The sequence below is a fragment of the Grammomys surdaster genome, unplaced genomic scaffold (assembly GCF_004785775.1).
Source record: "Grammomys surdaster isolate TR1022 unplaced genomic scaffold, NIH_TR_1.0 125925, whole genome shotgun sequence".
Taxonomy (NCBI): Eukaryota; Metazoa; Chordata; class Mammalia; order Rodentia; family Muridae; genus Grammomys; species Grammomys surdaster.
The window spans coordinates 3,392,077-3,408,015 of record NW_021620749.1 but is presented as its reverse complement, the minus strand read 5'-3'; the positions used below and the strand labels follow the sequence as shown (position 1 = coordinate 3,408,015).

General features: G+C 44.2%; 1 protein-coding gene across 5 annotated transcripts in view; it reads left to right on the top strand.

Annotated features, from left to right (window-relative positions):
* Window positions 1–15,939, top strand: part of Dyrk1a (dual specificity tyrosine phosphorylation regulated kinase 1A) — a 123,006-nt gene continuing 107,067 nt past the window's right edge. For 2 of the 5 annotated variants that reach the window (XM_028752500.1, XM_028752497.1), the window contains exon 1: window positions 117–205. The gene's annotated coding sequence lies outside the window, so the exon portion shown is untranslated. Of the gene's footprint in view, window positions 206–2,693; window positions 2,851–15,939 lie in introns of those variants that run through there. The other 3 variants (XM_028752502.1, XM_028752501.1, XM_028752499.1) reach the window with 3 other exon arrangements.

Sequence of the window (15,939 nt, the reverse complement as noted above, 5' to 3'; positions counted from 1 at the left end):
CGCCTCCCCGGCCGCGGGCGCCGCCGGCCCCGCCAGCCCGACGGACCCTGAGCCAGCGCGGCTGCGGCGCGAAGCCGGGACGCCGGGGGCGGAGAGAGGCGGCCGGGGCGGCGCTGGCTGCGGAGGCCGCGGCGGGAGCGCGGCGCGGGAGCTCGAGGCTGAGACTCACCGGAGGGAGCGGCGCGAGCGCCCCGCCATCGTCCCGGTGAGTGTCCGCCCCGCCCGGCGCGGCCCTGCGCGCGGCTTCCCGGGGCCTGCGAGCCGGGCTCGCCAGGCCTCTAGCGGAGGGAGGGAGGGACCTGCCATCTTAGGAGCGGGCGGGCGGCCCGGGGCCCGGGGAAGAAGGCCGCGTCCCCGAGGAAAGTTGCGGCGGGTGGGACCCGGTGCCTCGGGCCGGGCCGGCGCCAGACCTCCACTGGCAGCCCGAGCGCAGGGGAGGAGGCTGTCTTCCTCCTCCTTCTCCTCCTCCTCCTCTTCCTCTTCATCCTCTGCCCCCAGCTCCTCCCTCGTCCCTCCTCTCGGTCCCCACCGGCGTGCGGAGCGCCGGGGTTCTGGGCAAGGACAATGCACGGGTTCAGAAAATGGGGCTGGCGGCCGGGAGGCGAGGACGCAAGGCCTGGCTGGGCCGGGCCGGCGAAGGTCGGCAGCCTGCCGTCTGCGAGGCCCAGTGGGCTCGGGCCCGGGCCTGGGGACCCGGTGTGCTCGGAAGTCGGGAGGGGAGCGCGGGCGACCCAGGGCACCGGAGGGGCAGGGGTGACCTGCATAGCAGCAGGAGGGGACAGGAATTACAATGGAGACCTGTGTAGCGCTACAAAACTTCAACATCTATTTATAGGCGCAGACCCACTCAGGCTCCAGAGGCCCCAGAGCGGCTGAATATCAGCACTTACTTAGCTAGAGGCCCCTCCCTACCCCGAAATAGTTAAAAATGGCAAAATTCGTGAGTCAGTGACTCCAACGACTTGTCTTGTCTTTGCCCAGCCCTAGATTATATGACTCCTGTCGTCGAGGTGCAGCATCATTTGCTTCTTGAGTTCTGCCATACCCCCAGAAAATATACCTTGTAACTGTTTGCACACTCACAGATTAGTACTAGACCTTTTAAACTACAGTTTTATAAATTCCCTCGAATAACCTCCCAGTTGGAAATGTTACCCATTTTACAGATGAGCAGACTGAGCCTAGAGGTGGACAGTAACTAGTCCAAGGTCATACAGCCAGGACTCCAGGAGGAGTCAGTTGTTAGCCTGGGTTTCTGATCATTGGCTCCTAACTTATTATTAAGTACTGCGTGATGACTCAGGACTGTAACCTAGAGACTGTTTGGGTACAGGTTTTGGTGGAGTTAATTTAGGGTTTGCAGAAGTACAGTTTAGATGAGCCCTTGTAATGAAACTTGTCACCCCTCCCCCCAAGCAAACTACTCTGCTTTTGAGTGGAAGAATTGAGACCACTGGTGCATTTTGTTCTTTTCGTTTAACTGTTATAGTATAGAGTTCTTTTTGCATACTGATAAGTCATAAAGTTTGGTGTGGTTATTTTTTTCTTTAAATACTTATACCTCTCTTTTGACACTTGGTACTTTGCATGTTAAGGATAGCTGTTAGGCCCTTTGATTTGAGACGTTAATAATGTAGTGGAGTTACCTTACTTTTTGTTTGTTAAATTTCTTTCTAATTGTCTTAAAGAATTACATTTTTAAATAGACTGTAAGTGGGAATCAGGAGCTCAAATTTCACTTGTCAAGATTCAGAGGAATAATGATTCAGAAGGTTTATTTGGTTATATTTTCAGGGATTTTCAGGGTACATGTCTTAAAGAACCCTGCCCTTTGGAGCTTCTGCCCTGGCATGGCGGTGGAGTCTGTGGTACTGTCCAAACAGAGTTAGACCTCAGACCTTGCCAAAAAGTTAAAACTCTTGTCAGCATCTACACCTCTTGTCAGCATCTACACCAAGTTCTTCCATAAAAATGGCCACAGCAAGTTCCTATCTACCTCAGAGAGGCATAAGCTCAGAAATTACTCTAGAAGTGTTGCCCCTGTGTCTGTAAGGCACAGAGTGTGCCTGGTGGATGGTGAAGACCTTGTTTTCATTTGAAGGAATAGAATTGAAGGGATGATAGTTAATTTGTAAGGGTAGGAAATTGACCCAGTGGAGTTTCTTGAAGACACTTTGGTGTGTGACCTGTTAAAATTTTAATCTCAGCCACTGCTATGTACTAGGGGTTGAAAAATAACATTCAAGAGAACATGGATAGTCAAGACCCTAGGCTAGACCCTAGGCCAGAGAGATCTCCCTGGAGAATGTACTCTGTCACTGAATTTTCTTCATGCTGGATTCCTGTGCCTGTGACTCACAGATGAGAGTGAGGAGTGGTGAACACAGGAGCTCAAGTCTGTGCAGTGCAGTGACTGAGGGTGAAGCCAAGAGTCCTTGTTTCAGACATGGCATGAACTTTGTCATGGGTGTTATGTAACTGTCAAGGAAAAAAAGTACTGCGTGTGTTTACTTTGCATATTACTTTAAACCGTTTTTAATAGCACAGAAATTTAAATGGCACAGAGATGTTACAGAGTGTATGGTTGGCAAACGTCTGTTCCAGAAAGAAATTTTGTATAGAATTTTGGATGACCAAGATCTATTTTGTACTGCAGGACATTATACATAATAAGACTCAGAGGGAGGGCTTAATTTGGGAATCTCTTGCTACTTGTGATCAGATGTGTGTTCATTTGCCATTTTCCTCTTTTTCGAACCTGCCAGCTGGTGTCCCTCTAAACAGCAACTCTTCTCCCTCTCAAGAAGGAGCTTAGCCCTCAAACCAGCAAACACCAGGAGTTTCCAGAAGGTCTGTCAAGAACTTGACTGTGTCCTTGCAGCTATTAGTCTTAGTGATTCTGTGGTACTTGTAAACAGTAACTTGGCCCTAACACTCTACTTTGTGTTGAGTGTCTGTCTACTTTCATCTGAGGAGCAGATCTCTTGCTTGAACATAATAGACAGGGTCACCTGTAACTTAACAGTTTACCTGTCACAACTGTAGGACCAGAGTAGTAGTGTACGGAGTTTTCTAAAGGCTGGGACCCTATCTGTTGCTGTGTTTGATGGCAAGACAGTCTGTGATAATTCATAACTCAATGCTTGTACAGGTTGGGATTACAAATATGAGGGTTAAAATTGGTGTTTTTTTTTTTTTTTTTTTTTTTTTTTTTTTTTTTTTTTTTTCTTTTTTTTTTTTTCTTCAAGACAGGGTTTCTCTGTATAGCCCTGGCTGTCCTGGAACTCACTCTGTAGACCAGGCTGGTCTCAAACTCAGAAATCCACCTGCCTCTGCCTCCCAAGTGCTGGGATTAAAGGTGTGCACCACCACTGCCCAGCAAAATTGGTGTTTAATTACTTGGAAAAAATTATTTTAAGTTACCTAAGGTTGTCCCTAAATGAAGAAGACATCTTTTGAACTTATGCTTCATGTCAACTCGATAATGTTAAGCTGGTGTGTAAAGTCTTTTGTTGGGTATGTGAGAGTTGACTGCAGCTGTCATATGACTAAAATAAAGGTTCACATTAGCTAATGCAAGCAAGAGTTATTTTTTTTCTAAATTTTAGTTTCATATTTGTATATAAAAACAAAATTTGACTTGGAAGTACATTGAATTAAACAGCTATGCCTTTTAAAGTTATATTTTGGCTTTGAAATTCTCCTTTGAGAATTCTGTGATGAGTTACAGTTATTGGTTGAGAATGGCACCTTACGTTGGACATGTAACCTGCTGTGGTTCTACCAAGGCAAGCTCCTGCTGACAGGGGAGTCAGGCTGAACTCTGGGCAGTTAGTTCTGAATAGATGCTGTTTTCCTCAAGGATGGTTTTTTATGTATGTTGTTATTGTTAAGAAGCTAGGCTTAAATGTTACTAAGCTAAAGAAATATTTATTTATTTATGTATTTATTTATTTTTGGTTTTTTGAGACAGGGTTTCTCTCTGTAGTCCTGGCTGTCCTGGAACTCACTCTGTAGACCAGGCTGGCCTTGAACTCAGAAATCCGCGTGTCTCTGCCTCCCAAATGCTAGGATGTGCCACCACCGCCCTGCAAGAGATATTTTTTGACTAAGGGATATGTGTGTGTATAATATACAGTAGTCATGTAAAAGTCATGTCTTGATGATGAGTCATTTTATTATACAAAATTGAAATCTCGTAATTGAGATGCTTTGCTTTGTGGGAACCTGCTGTGATGGTTTGACATGGTTTGAAACCAGCATTTAGAAGGCATCAGCTCTTCCTTAAACAACATCTTCATAGGCAAACACCCCTAGCTTTTGTTTGTTCCTCCTCTGTTATTTTTTTTTTAAAGTTGACAAAACAAAAGAAATTTTCAGCGATTAGTTGATTTTTATTTAGAACTATTTAATGGGATCTATGACTAAGGTTGTGTCTTGGGTATGTCTGGGTAGGCTACTGACACTGGTATTGGATAGCTTTGTGATACCTGGTTCGGAGGAGTACTTGAGGCTCCTCTTCAAGTACTTGTATGGAGTGATTTCAGGACCCAGGCTCAGCATGGGTGTCCTCTCTGTGACAGGAGGTTGGCAGCTTTCATGTTCCTGTGCAGATGGGCGAATGGTACTTCTCTGCTGCTTCCCTTTTTCCTTTCCAGACACTCACTCTTCTTTCTCTGCATCACTGCCTCAGGGATGCCTTTCCTGTCCCCACTCCCTGCCCCCTCTCCCCTTAGCTGTGCTGAAAGTTAAATCTAGGACTTTACACACAGGAGGCAAGCATTCTCCACAGCCTCCCTCACTAGAGCCAAGCAGGATTCACCTTTCTTTCACAACCTTTATTGCTGATAGCTGTAGAATGACTCATGGCTGATTTATAAACACTTTTTCCTTTAATGTCTGTCTCCTCCTCTCCATTAGATTGTCCATTGGACAACAGGGTCTTCACCCCCTCCCCCATGTGCTATTGGTCAGATTTAGTCATGTGATCATACTTTAGCTGCACAGGAGGCTGGGATTTGTGGTCTTTGGGAGGGTGGCTGTTTATTTGACTGAGACTTTGCTTCAATAGACAGGCAGAATGAAGAAAAATGAAACATTGCTTGTTCACTTCTAAATATTTTGGAAGAAATCTCTGGAAATAAGGCAGTTTCTTGAACAGTCACTGTTGAGTATTGGTCATTAAGTTTTTGTGCTATAGTTTGAAAACTCAGATTGTTCAGATACACTGTTGGATCTGTAATATATATATCTGTAGTCTGGTGAGAAGAATTAATTTGTACTTTTTTTTAAAAAAGATTTATTTATTTTATTTATGAGTACACTGTAGCTGTCTTCAGACACACCAGAAGAGGGCATCGAATCTCATTATGGGTGGTTGTGAGCCAGCCACCATTTGGTTGCTGGGATTTGAACTCAGGACCTCTGGAAGAGCAGTCAGTGCTCTTAACCACTGAGCCATCTTTCTAGCCCATGTACTTTTTTTTTTTGTAATGAAGATATCTACAGGATAATATTTTACTGACACTGTTTTCTGATAGAAACAATTTTTTTATAGTTGTGATTACATCATATAAATAGTAGAGTGTAAACTTTTGGATTTCCTCTTAGTCTGCTTTGGGCCACACTACATGTGTGGTCCTGCTAGTGACCATAGCAGGTAGTGATAGACCAACATTGAATACTGGACTAACACTGGCCGCTAGAGCAACACGGGTCTTGGGCTTTCAGCATCTGTGAGTCACTAGTGCTGTGAGGGTCACTAGTCACTGATGGTGGCAGTGACTTAGGAGACGGTTGTTCCCTGATGCTGCTCCGTGGGTCATGGCTGTGAGGAGAGGGAAGACTCGGCCTTTTCTTTAGCTATTAGTAGATCTAGTGGGACCAGGGCATACTGATCTGCTGTTTTCTGGAGAACTCGTCAGGTTTTTGGGATTCCCAAGCTCAGACATTTTTGTACAGTTTTGGATGACCTCTGAAATGAGCTCTGTTTATAAGGACTCCAGGTCATCCTGTTGCAGCACAGACATCTGAGAAAAGCTCTGAGGGACTTGATTCACCTCACCTTACAGAGGAGGGGTGCAGAGAAACTAGCTAGGTGCTTGAACTGCACCAGAACAGGCTGTGCTAGTTGGGGCTCTCCTGACTCCTGACTCCTTCCTGGTTTGTTCTTTGTAGATGGAATAGAGGACAAGGGTTTATGGTGCATCGACACTTACAGGGTAGCTGTCAGTCCCAGACACGGTGTTCTTCATGCAAGGAGCTTATTACAAGGGAATGCTTGGTATGATTAATTTTCTTTTAGCCCCACAGAAAAATATTCCACGTTAGTCAGAGGAAAAGCAAGAATTGAGGTTTTTATGAGGTATGTTTAGTAGCAGGACTCTAGTGGATAGCATTGGGGTGGATAGATTGGTGAGACCTTGGCGTGATTAGATGGGCACAAAGCTTGTGTCCCTGAATTATTAGTGTCCGTGAATTATTACTTTGCTTCTTATCTGGTTGCTTATAGTTTTTACTTGTTGGAACTCACTTCATTAGCTTCTCTAATTTAAAATGGAAATAGGCTCAGAGGAATATCCTTCCCTGTTATCAGGTGAACACTATTTTTATCATTCAGTTGGCTGTCATAGGAATCAGAGGTCAGCGCCCACACGAACAGATGGGAGGAAGAGTGTGTCACATGTACTTTTTCCTGAGGAAACATGGTGTCTGACAGTTTCACTTGGTGGGATTGTCCTGGGTAGGGTTAGGAGAGGCTTCTCTGGGGTTAAGGTTGGTATCTTCTAGTTGGTGGAATGTGATAACACTCTTGGGGGCTTATTCTATGTAGGACCCTCTGGGGTTTTGTACCAGACTGAGAGTACCCCTGTCTCCTTAGTGTCTTTCCAGCATGGAGGGTTTCTGTGTTAGCAGCACAGCAAGCATTTAATGAAGTTCTGACCACACAGGCAATTCTAGTCTTTAAAGATCAACAAGGGATATACACTGGGATTTAAAAAGTGAACTGCTATGGAATGGTGTCCTCCTCATTCTCATGGGCCCATAGGTGGTAACTACCCACAGGTTTTCTACCAGATGTGTCTGTGTATTCATGCACACTTAAATCTACAGTACATTTAATATGTGCTGTGCTGTAGAAATGTGCTGGTTATGACCCTCTCACTGAGGAATCAGACCTAGGGTATTGTGCATACTTGGCAATATCTCTAGTCTTGATTTTTTTGTTTGTTTGTTTGTTTTTCAAGACAGGGTTTCTCTATATAGCCTTGGCTGTCCTGGATAACCAGGACTACACAGAGAAACCCTGTCTTGAAAAACCAAAAAAAAAAGAAGAAACATCACAGCTTTTTGACTTAAACTTCATACTTATCACCTGTCTGTGGGGCCCCTGTGTGTATGTGTCTGTATGTGTCTGTGTGTGTCTGTGTGCATTGTGCATTTGCTTGAGTATGACTGAACTCTGAACCAAGGGTATCACCTGCTGTAAGCCATGGCTGCACTACTGAGCTACACTGTCTAGCCCTTTCTCTTACTTACTCTGAGGCTGTGACTTCTGTTACTACTAGCCTTGGTTTCACTCTGTGTTCCAGGAAGGCTTTGAGCTCAGATCTTCCTGCTTCAGCCTCTGGAGTAGTGGGGATTATAGGCCTGTATCACCTGGCTTGGCTTTTTATTTATTTATTTTGGTGACAGGCTCTCTAGTCCTCACTGGTCTGGAATTCATTATGCAGCTCACCCTGGCTTCCAACCCACAGCAGTCCTGCATTCTCTCAGGAGCTGGTGTTACAGGACTGAACTACCATACCTGACTTCCATGTATGTGTTTTTTTTTCTTTTCTTTTCTTTTTCTTTCTTTCTTTCTTTTTCTTTTTTTTTGGGGGGGGGGGTTTTCGAGACAGGGTTTCTCTGTGTAGCCCTGACTGTCCTGGAACTCACTCTGTAGACCAGGCTGGCCTCGAACTCAGAAATCTGCCTGCCTCTGCCTCCCAAGTGCTGGGATTAAAGGCGTGTGCCACCACCACCCGGCTGTTTTTTTCTTTTCTAAGTTGTTTTTGTTTGTTGTTTCCATGAAAAGGTCTTGCTGTATATGTCTGGCTGGCCTGGAACTTGCTGGGTTTCTTTGGAGGAGCAGTATCTTGATGAGATCTCATGTAGCCCAAGCTACTTTGAAATCCTTATCCTCCTGCCTCAAGCCCTGGAGTATTGTTATAGGCGTGTGTTACCATGCCCACTTTATGCCATGCTAGGGTTAAATCTGGGTATTCATGGGTTATAGGCAAGTATACTACCAAATGAGCTACACTAGCCCTTGTCAGATTTTGTTCTGTTTTTGTTTGTTTTTGCTTTCATTTTGCTTGAAAACTGTTTCATTTTATACATATGCTTTGTTTTATTTAGTTCTCATGAAGTGATGTTAAAAGTGTTCTTATGCTTCACTGTTTTAAACAGTGCTGCTCTAAGCACACTTACTGATACATGAAATTGTGCTCTGAGCATCTGCTGTAGGATACCTGTTTATGAGGAAAACTGTGTACCAACTATAAGCGCATTTGAACGTATGCTGTCTGTCACATTGTCTTTTCAAATATAATACAGTTTATGTGTTTATAGTAAGTGTCTGAAGAGCGCATTTTCCCTTTTTAAAAAATAATTATTTTTTTATTTATCTTTTTTTTTTTTGTTTTTTGTTTTTTTTCTGAGGCAGGATTTCTCTGTGTAACAGCCCTTGGCCCTGGCTGTCCTGGAACTCATTTTGTAGACCAGATGGGCTTCAAACTCAGAGACCTGCCTGCTTCTGCCTGTGAGTGCTGGGATTAAAGGCCTGTCCGTGCCACCACACCCAGCTTTTGTGTTTTTCCATTCTTAGGAGGGCAGATATTTTAAAATTAAGTATTTGAAATTTTGTTTGGATTTGCTTTTGCTTATGGCTGAAGGCTGAATTTGAATATCTTGAATTGTACTCTAATTTTCCCACCAACCCCCAATACCATTATGGTCCTAGCCCACCTGAGAGTCCCTTGCCTCACTCAGTCTCTTGACTGGTGGGATTACAGACAAGGACCCCATCCTGGTTTAAGGCCTGTATTTTAAATAACAAAATAGTCATTCTTTGTTAGATACATGGTTAAAGATGGAGTTGGTTATTTTCTGGTTTACCTTTATTCTGTCAAATAATTCATGCTTTGATAAGTTGTAAGAGTCTACAGGGTCTTCCTTCTCAGTTGGGGAAACATCTGCATGTCCTCTGTGTGAGGGGTGAGGGGTGGTCTCTGTTGATTGTAAAAAGGGGGGGGGGCGTTTGACTGCTTTCCAGAGACATGTTCAAGGAAAGCTGGGTCCGCCAGGCTGTGTTGGTGCTTGCCTTTAATCCCAGCACTTGGGAGGCAGAGGCAGGAGGATTTCTGAGTTCGAGGCCAGCCTGGTCTACAGAGTGAGTTCCAGGTCAGCCAGGACTAAAAAAAAAAAAAAAATAAATAAATAAAAATAAAAGTAAAGCTGGGTACAGGCAAAGACCACTTAGAGGTGTATTCAAGGAAAAGCCAGCACAGGCAAGCCTGTGGTCTGAGAGTGTGGGTGTGTGGAGAGTGGGTGCGGAGCACAGGGAGGCTAGATGGTCGGGTGACTTGAGGGAGGCTCTGCACTGGAGGCTGGTTCCCTTGGTCAGATGTGGTTATGGCTTTGGAGAGGAGAAGCAAGGGAAGCCCGATGAAGGTGGGGAAAGAGCAGGAGTGGGACTGAGGAAGAATAGTCTGGGCGGCTGGCTGGCGGACAGGTGCAGTAAGGAGGACGGTGTGAGAGGCTCCGAAGGACGAGGTCAAAGACAGTGCAGGGGAAGTTTTCACTTAACATTTTAAGTAGATAGCAAATGCATTTCTGGATTCACAGAGCAATGTGGCTGAGGTTCTGGAGGTGGAGAGCAGGGGATTAAACCAGGCGACTGGGAGGGTGCTATGGGGAGGGTTGCACAGCTCACAGGAGTGCAGTGGTTTTAGTGTGACAGCTATGACTCCTTTCCTACTGGAAGGAACCAGAGAGTTAGTAGAGAGAGTACTTTGTGTCTTTCATGATGGTGGCTGGGAACAGTTTGCAGCACCCCTAAGGATGAGAGAGAAAGTGGGGTGGTGGGAAAAAGGAGATTTTCACACTGTGACTGTTTTTTGGGTTTTCCAAGACAGGGTTTCTCTGTGTAGAGTTGGCTGCCCTGGAACTCAGTCAGACTGGCCTCGAACTCACAGAGATCCTCCTGTCTCTGTGACAGAGCGTGTGAGTGCAGTCACATCAGGCTCTTACTTAGTGTTCTCATGGGAATCTCATGTTGTATTGATTTGTACATGTATCTTAATTAGAAGACTGATCCTGTGTGCTGATAAAGCTATTGATTGATTAGGCAGGATCTCACTACATACATGTGTGTGTGTATATGAATGTAGACATATTCATATGTACATGCGTACATGCACACATGCCTGGCTTGGAACTCACTATGTAGACCAGGCTGACCTTGGACTCACTCAGAGTTGCCTACCTCTGCTTCTTGAGTACTGGGGTTAAAAGTGTGCACTACCATGCTGGTTAGAACTGTTTATTTATTGAGCACCAAAGAGTGCCAAAACATGTGACTGGAGCCTGGAAACAGCTCTGAACAAGAGCCACTGTTGTCTTTGCCATTATGGAATGTTCTGGTGGGTAAAGTACTTTACAGTTAGAGTAGGAGTAAGGATATAGTCTCCAAGAGCCATACATAAATTCTTAGTTAAAGAGACATAGGATCTGCAGTTTCATGATTGTAAAAATACTTTTAAAGGTCAAAAAAATATCTTAGAGTCCTTTTGAGAGTTAATTTTGAGCTAAACAATACTTAGATATAAGTAGGGCACTAGTTCCTGAGACAAATATTGTCTGCTGAGAAGTGTGTTGTGATTTGATACTTTTTGCTTAAAAATTGTCATTACAGTGATGATTTTTTTGATTTATCTTTGTATCACACACATTCCTTATTGATGTATAATTCCTTATGTGATAGAAAAGATTCTGAGAGTTCTTTAAAACAGCATGGATAAGAAAATGAATGGGATCTCATTGAGTTCACTCTCATTTTGTACATTCTCTTAGAGTAACCATGTAGCACAGAAAAACGTTGGGAGAGTCTAGGTGAGGTCTTCTGGGAGCTGGAACTGGCCAACAGCTGCTCAGCAGCGTCCCAGTTAGGTACAGAGAGGAGGAAGAGAGGGAAGGGCTGATAGTTTGGAAAAGGCCTGTTTGCTGAATAAGTAAACAATAGAGCCCTGTAAAGGCTAAAGGCCTGTGGAGACCAGTTAGGGAATAGAAGAAATTCACCTTGAGAGGGAGTTCAAGTGGGAGAGGGATTTGATTGTCTTGAGAAGCAACATTTCTCTGTTAGTAAAAAATAAAATAAAACTGCTGGCCAGAGGTTGTAGTACTCAGCTCGTAGATGCCAGAGGTAAGCTTCTGGAAATTTTCCTTAGGATCCACTCACCTTCTATTTTGAGACAGTCCCTTTCCCCATGCTGAGTTCTGTGATGAGGCCAGCTGGTGGTGCATCTGCCTGCCTCTGCCGCTACACTTTTTTTTTTCCCATGGGTGTTAAGGTCAAACTCGGAACCTAGTGCTTGCATACCCATAATTTTAGCATTCAAGTAGGTGCTGGGCATTAAGGAGGACTGGAGGCTGCATGAGTTACTCAGTGAGGCTTTTGTCTCAGAACAAACAAAATAATAAAAGACCAAAAGGAAAACTAACCCCCTCCCCCAAAAACCAACCCAAAAACCAAAGCCTTCCTTAATGGTGCTGTGACTTGTAAGGTAAAGACTAAAGGAGCCATAGAACCTGTGTCCTTGCCTAAGTGTCGTCCTGTCTCAGGTGACTGACTCACCCCTCAGCGCTCTGTGTCACATAAGTGATCGTCTCTGCACTGCTGTCTCAGTCTGGGTTGTACCTTGTTTAGTAACTGTTTCCTCATTCAGTTTTATCTGAGAAATCCCTTTGTTGGGGAAGCCTTTCCCCCCAACCCTCCAAGTTGCTCTTAGTCTGTAAAATTGCATGTCTGTTCTTTGTTCATAATACTTTTAAAAAGTTAGTCACTTTTTTTTTAGTGTCTATTTGATTAATCCTATGTAGAAATCAACTGAGTTTTTTCTACCTTCAGTATTTTGCAATCATAGGTATTCCAGGTACCTAGTACAGTTTAAGCATGAAATAAATGTTTGTTGAATGAATCAATACATCTTAACTTTACTTCTTTAGTTAGTCCCAAGGACATTTGTGTGTGGAATAAAGAGTAGGGAACAGCCGGGTGGTGGTGTTGCACGCCTTTAATCCCAGCACTTGGGAGGCAGAGGCAGGCGGATTTCTGAGTTCGAGGTCAGCCTGGTCTACAGAGTGAGTTCCAGGACAGCCAGGGCTACACAGAGAAACACTGTTTGGAAAAACCAAAAAAAAATAAAAAAAAAAAAAAAAAAATAAAAAAAATAAAATAAAAAAAATAAAAATAAAGAGTAGGGAAGGGGATTTGGAAGCATAGGAAAAGGCAGAGGCGAAGCTTGGTAGAGCTGGATCAAACTGGAATCTAGTTGTGTTGGCACACTTAGACAAATTTTGAGGCAGGACTGTAGTGAGTTGAAGCTTCATAATTAGTTCTGGGCTTCAGGGTGAGATTCTCCTTAAAACAGAAGCACAGGGCAGTGGTGGCACATGCTTTTAATCTCAGCAGAGATAGAGGCAAAGGCAGGCTATGTGTTCGAGGCCAGTCTGGTCTACAGAGTGAGTTCCAAGATAGCTAGGGCTACACAGAGAAACACTGTCTCAAAAAACGAGAAACCAAACCCAAACAAGCAAAACCCAAAAAGCCACAAAAAATGCTGTGCATAGGAGGAAGAAAATTACTTACTTGTAGATAAATGCTTATAAATGTCTGCTTTATGTTGGGACAAACTACTGAATGTGGGAAGTGGAAAGATGGGGCCTTCTGTATTAAAGGAATAGCGTATTTTAGTAGTTAGAGTCCATACAACTCTTAGTGGATATTTGGAGCAGGTTTTATTGGTTGACTGAGACAGGGTCTTACCAAATAGCCCAGGCTGGTGTCAGACTGCATTCCTGCCTCAGCCTCCAGAGATGCGCACCCCTGGGGTGAACTCTCTGCCTCTCCTACTAGGGCAGCTTAAAATCTGAGAGGAATCAGCTTGGATGGTAAAATTCCTTACTCCTAGCCAACAGAGTGACATTCATTCAGCTAGAACTTAGACTCAGCTTTGTAGGAGGTCTCATATGCACATTAGAAATAAATCTAGCTTTGGAAAGTGACAGAAGATGAAGAGAGGAGTAGGGATGCCTTTTGGCTGGGATTCACACTTGGGATTGTTTGGGTGACAGAACAAGAGTGAGGCCAAGTTTACTTCATGAAGAGGTTTTCAGAAAGTCTTGTCACAGTGATTAGAGACAAGTGAAGCTGGCAGTCCTAACAGGTGCAACTTTTTCTTTTTTTTTTTTTTTTTGGTTTTTCGAGACAGGGTTTCTCTGTGTAGCCCTGGCTGTCCTGGAACTCCCTCTGTAGACCAGGCTGGCCTCGAACTCAGAAATCCGCCTGCCTCTGCCTCCCAAGTGCTGGGATTAAAGGCATGCGCCACCACTGCCCGGCTCAACTTTTTCTTTTTTCTTTCTTTCTTTTTCTTTTTTTTTTTTTTTTTTAAGAAAAAGATTTCTTTGTGTAGCTCTGGGCTGTCATGGAACTAGCTCTGTAGACCATGCTACCCTCAAACTTAGATCTGCCCGCCTCTGCCTCCCAAGTACTGTCTGGCTGGGATTAAAGCTGTACACCACCACTGCCACCTGGATGCAACAGTTCTCTGTACGCTTATGAGGCAACATTGAAACAGGTTTTTATTCTTGGTGTAATTTCATGACTTTTATTAGTGGCGAGCTTCCATAGTCAATATTTGGAAAAGCAAACATTTGGGTAACTTGTTGAAGATGTCCCCCTCCTCCCTGTGCCTGGCCCCTTGCTGGCTTCTTGGGACACAGTCATGGATCAGATTAATGTAAATGGTCCCTGCCCTCATGGAACGTTATGTTAGAGCTCACCAGAGAGAAATGTAGAAAAAAAAATAAGGGTTATACCTTGTACAAATGGTTTATGTCTTTGTTCTTGGGCTTAGCTTTGATGGTGACACTTTATATTTACTGGCAAGGCAGGGATCAGGATGGAAATAGCATAGGACGTGGTATCAAGGTAACATACAGACCTGCTGGTAAAGCCTCAACTTGTTGGCAGTTGGAGACAGCTAGCTCAAGCTGGCTTAGAATTCATGATAGATTGGGCTGGCCTTGACCTGAGGGTCCTCTTCCTCAGGCTCTCAGATGTGGGCATCACGGGCTGCTCTTACCACTTAGACCTGTTGCATGGTTTTTTCTTTTTCAAGAAGGGCTCATGTAAACCGAGTTTCCACTATTTAGTAGTAGCAGTGACCACTATTCGTCAGAACCCTGCATTAGGCAAGCCCTTGGATAGATATTTATTTTAGGTATTGTACCCTGTTCAGTAGCCCTACAGTGTAGCTAATATTTGTATTTTATAAGTTAAACAAATATAGATGCAAGGAATTAAACTTGTTTCACGTTGCTCATACTAGGTCTACATACTGCTACCAGGTAAACAGTCCAGTTCAGCATTTTGAGGGAGGGCGGCCAGCCTGTAGCCTGTTTATCTAAGGGATAGAGAAGCTTAGTGGTCAGGCCTAGAGCCGTGTGGTCAGTTCATCGGATCCTCTCACTACCCAGGAGAGTCCAAGAGCTCTTCCCTGAGTGGTAAGCTGGGAAGCAGAGCCCTCCACTGCTTGGGTCACCCGGTCCCCATCATCCTGTGCTGGCTGCCTCGGGCATCAGGCACATTGTAGAGTTGTGTTTAGTGGTAGTATATCTATCCCAGAGGCAGCAGTGAGAGGCTCTAGTTGTAGCGTTTACTGTCTGTTGTTATTGGTATCAGGACAAGGGACAGTCGTTGAATCTTGTGTTTTGTTCATTAAACAGGATCTGTGGTTTGAATTTGGTCAGCTTAACTGTACCTTTATACCTGACTGTTTGTCTTTACAGGTTTTCTATTAGTAACTTACTTTCAGGCTAGTAAAAGCCAGAGCTAGTTCCTAGCTAAACCTATACTAGCCTATGCTAAGTAAGACAATCCTATGGTAGGTAGGGAATTTGAGGATAGCCAGGGCTACAGTGTGGAATCCTGTTTTTTAAAAAGTAATTGTGGCTACAACCTGAAGTTAGTTGGTTTCCTTTATTTGGAGAATAGTTGAAAATAAACCTCCCAGTAGCAGCAGGGATGGCAGAAGGAACCAACCTTAATATGCAACAAATAATAGTTTTCTCTTGCTGTGTAACAGTACCCTCACAGAGTTAGCAGAGTTAGGGTAAAATGGGGAGTCGTTACCTCAGCTTCTAAGTCAGGTTCCTGGGGCATTTTAGCTGAATCTTCTGTTCTAGAGTCTTAAAAAAGGTGTGCTAGATTTAACTGGGGAAGACAGACCTCTTGTAAAGTGTGCTGTTGCTAGCAATATGAAGACTGGCAACTTTAGTTTCTTTCTACCATTTTGACAAGTATTTGACTTAAAATCCTACCATGTACTTCTTTCTAACTTAGCTATTAGTCTTCCAAGGCCAGAGGAGGCACCTCACTTGTGTTGACAGTCTCATCTTAGAACCCTGGGAATGACATCTGTGTTACTGTGTTCTCTTAGATAAAATCAAGCCCTGGCCCTGTTGACTGTCAAGGAGAAGAGAGCAGGTGGGGTAAGCACTCAGGTGGTAGGAACCAGTGGAGTCTCTCTGGAGAGGTGGCAGAAAGGATGTCCGTGCTTCTGGCCTTCAGCTATGGCTTTGAGCCCCTAGCTCTGTCTTCCCCAGCTACATACATAC